The sequence below is a fragment of the Echinops telfairi genome, unplaced genomic scaffold (assembly GCF_000313985.2).
Source record: "Echinops telfairi isolate 266 unplaced genomic scaffold, ASM31398v2 ScPeMD7_7458;HRSCAF=8496, whole genome shotgun sequence".
Classification (NCBI taxonomy): Eukaryota; Metazoa; Chordata; class Mammalia; order Afrosoricida; family Tenrecidae; genus Echinops; species Echinops telfairi.
The window spans coordinates 27648797-27652921 of NW_022111358.1; positions in this window are offsets into that span (position 1 = coordinate 27648797).

A 4125-nucleotide genomic window follows, 5' to 3' on the forward strand; every position below is an offset into this window, starting at 1 on the left:
CATTCTCCAGCCTTGGGGTGTTTCCATCTGGCAGCCTGTGTGGCCTCTGCTTGCCGCAGATACACCCATGGACTGAGATAGCAAATATTGGGCAAGATAATAAACAAGTCACATTCCTGAGAGTAGACGGTGGCAATGGTGGGGGAGGCAGCCGTCAAGAAACAGAGCCCTGTCCTCCCTGGACCCCCCGGGGGCAGAATACCACTCCCTTACCCCTAAGACTTCCCTGCTGCCTCCAGCTTCACCCTCCTGCCTCCTGAAGGGGGGCCCCCGGGCCCCCAGAGCAAGTGCAGGCCTGGTTGTGCTTGTGTTTTTGTTTGAGAGGAGAGGCCAGGACACAAGGCTAGTGGGGGGCGGGGGAGGGCACACAGGGAACTTCCTGAGAACCAGGAACCACAAAGTGGGGCGGTCAGGGCCTGGCCACATCACAGGTCAGTTCCCCCACACCTCCCCCACCCCCACCCCCACGCCCTGTGGTTGGCTATTTTGGGGCTTTGGGAGGGAAAGGGCTGAGCCTGCCAGGCCTCCCGCTCCAGAGCCAAGGCCTGCGAGGCAGAGCCTCCTGCTGGACGCCAAGGCAGGGCGGTACTTTAAGAACCCCTCAATCTGCAGGTCCTTTGATAGGGACCATTGCCCTTCGCTGCCCTGCACCATGTCGTTTGCCAACTGCAACTGGTGCAGGTGGGAAGGGCAACAGAGGCAGCCCTGCGTGAGGGTGAGGAGCAGCGCGGCGGGCGCTCAGCTGGACAGAATCCGCGACATCACCAAGAGGTAGACAAGGGGAAGAGGACCTTGTGGTCATCGCAGTGGCATCTGTAGTTCCGCAACAACAATCAAGTAAGTGTGTGAGTGTCTAGGTGTGTGTATAGGCATGTATGTGTAAGTATGGAGTTGTATGCATATATGTATATATATGCATATGTATATGTGTGTATATATATATGCATATATGTAGACATAGGCACACATGAGGGGCTTCAAAATTTCCTGGGAAACTTCCATTGTCTTTGAATTCCATTTGTCCATGATTTTTCCTTATAGTCCCTGATATATATGCTAGAGCACATGGGGCACAGTTTCAGATAATTCTTCCAAATTCAGGCTCAAACCTCACTGCCCCTGCATCGGTTCTGACTCCCATCACCCCGTGGACAGGGCAGAACTGCCCCTGTGGGTCTCCCAGACGGTGACTCTTCACAGAAGCAGAACGCCTCGTTTTCCTTCCACAGAGGGAGCTGGTGGTTTCAAACTGCTCACCTTCCAGTTAGCAGCCCAAGGCAGAATCACCACTCTACCAGGGCTTCTAAATGCTTCTTAGAAAAAAAATCAAATATTTTATAGGACTCATTGTTGGGATTTGAAGGCTTAGAACTCTAGTCTCATCGACAATTCCATCAATTAGCACATGCGAAATACTTAATGCGGCTTTCTAGCATGCTTGGTCTCGTCAGTGGAACTATGCATATAAGGTGTTTGTGGCCTACCAAGAGGATTGGATAGCCTGACAATAACGCAAATAAGGTGTCGAGAACCCTGAAAGGGAAATTGGTCGGTTCTGCCCTCTCACGACGCTTAAAAAGAATCAATTCCAGACGAAGAGTATAAGAGGGTAGGGAGGAAAAGAGGAATGTGGGGTGGAAGGACTCACTACCACCAAGAAGAGCTGGGACCCAGAGTCTCTGTGCCGAGAAGCTCCTCGACCCAGGGAGAGCTGCACCACTGGAGAAGGGCAGGAAGTGGCAGCGACGACAGCAGAATCCAATGGCAGAGAAACTGGGCAAGCAATACAGGATGGCCGTGGTAGACTGTTCAGCCCACTGAGCACCGTGGCTAAAGTGGGCATACTGACTCGTGCACAGAGTCAGTGCACTGAATACCTGCAGGCAAGAGGAATTAGGCTGCCCCTGGACACTTGACGGCAAAGCTAAAGAGCTCTGTAATAATTGCCAGAGCAGGGCAGCCAGAGGTCAGGCCAAGGGCTGAGAGAGAAGGCCTGTCCTGGGGTGGCTAAGAGAAGCCCCACATGCTGAGAGGAGCTGAGAAAGCTATTTTGCACGAGATAGGTGTCGCCTATGTGCTTCCTGATCCTCATTCTAAGTTGTAGCCTGTTGAAGCTGATCCTGAGTTTAACCTCTTATTGTTGTTGTTGTTGTCATTGTTGTGTGCTGTCAAGTCGGTTCAGACGCTGGTGAGCCCAGGTACAAGAGAGGGAGACACTGCTGGTCCTATACATCCCACGGTTGTTATATATGAAGCCAGTGTTGCAGCCATTGTGTGGACCCCTCTCCTTGACTGTCTCCTTTGTAGCTCACCCTCCACTTTACCAAGCATGGTGTCCTTTTCTAGAGACTTGTCTTTCCTTTTTTGTTTTTTTTTATCATGTTATTGGAGGCTCCTACAACTCATCACAATCCGTCCATCCATCCATCGTGTCCATTTGTTGCCATCATCATTCTCAAAACATTTGCTTTCTGCTTGAGCCCTTGGTATCAGCTCCTCATTTTTCCCCTCCCTCCCCGCTCTCCCCTCCCTCATGAACCCTTGATAATGTATAAATTATTATTTTGTCATAGCGTACACTGTCCGACGCCTCCCTTCACCCACTTTTCTGTTGTCCATCCCCCAGGGAGGAGGTTATATGTAGATCCTTGTAATCGGTTCCCCCTTTCCACCCCACCCTCTCTCCACCCTCCCTGTATTGCCACTGTCAGCACTGGTCCTGAAGGGATCATCCATCCTGGATTCCCTGTGTTTCCAGTTCCTATCTATACCAGTGCACATCCTCTGGTCTAGCCAGACTTGTAAGGTAGAATTGGGATCATGATAGTGGGGGAGGAGGAAGCATTTAGGAACTAGAGGAAAGTTGTATGTTTCATCGTTGCTACACTGCACCCTGACTGGCTCATCTCCTTCCCGCGACCCTTGTGTAAGGGGATGTCCAGTTGCCTACAGATGGGTCTTGGGTCCCCAATCTGCACTCCCCCTCATTCACAATGATTTGATTGTTTGTTCTTTGATGCCTGATACCTGATCCCTTCAACACCTCATGATCACAGAGGCTGGTGTGCTTCTTCCATGTGGGCTTTGTTGCTTCTCAGCTAGATGGCCGCTTGTTTACCTTCAAGAGACTTATCTTTCCCGATGATACAGCCGAAGTATGTGAGAGGAAGTCTCACTGGTCTCGAATCTAAAGAACCTTCCGTCTCAACTCCTTTGTTGATGTTCTCGTAGTCCAAGGTACTTTACCTAGTCTTGGCCAAAGCAATCTTGCAGATGCGCCCATTCTCCTGCGGGCCTCCTGATTCATTGTCCAGTGTTCACACACGGAAGAGGAGGTGGAAAGTCCTCTGGCTTGGGTCCGACGCCCTCTAGTCTGCCCGGCGACACCCTTGCTCTTCAACAATGTAAAGAGATCTTTTGCAGCAGCTTTATCCAATGCGATATGTCTTTGATCTCTTGACTGCTGCTTCCATGAGCATTGATTGTGGATCCCAGCGCGAGGACATCCTTGATGACTTCCATCTAATCTCTGTTTATCATGCAGGTTGTCTCATGGTTCCGCTGTGAGAATTGGGTTTTCTTTACATTGAGTTGCAATCCATACTTAAGTGCTCCAAGTCCTCCTCACTTTCCGCAAGCAAGGGTGCGTGCCTAGTCTGTCTATCGCAGGTTGTTAAATCTTCCTCCAATCCTGATACCACATTCTTCTTCACATAATCCAACTTCTCGGATTATTTACTCTGCAAACAGATTGAATAACTATGGCAAAAGGATACAACCCTGACATACACCTCTCCTGATTTTCAACCATGCAGTATGTCCTTGCTCTAGTTGAACAACAGTCTCTTGGTCCGTGTACAGCTCCCATGAGCACAATGAAGCATGCTGGGGTTCTTGCTTGGCTCAAGGCTATTCATAGTTTGCGATACGCCACACAGTTGAATGCCTTTTCATAGTCAACAAAACACGAGACCCCATCTTTCTGATAATCTCTGTGTCCAGCCGCAATCTACTTGCCGTCAGCCTTCATCTCCCTTGCTCCGTGTCCTCGAGTGTGTGACACAACCATCCTCGAGTGTGTGACACAACCACCCAGCCCGCTCCAGCTGCACTGAGCTAGTCGCT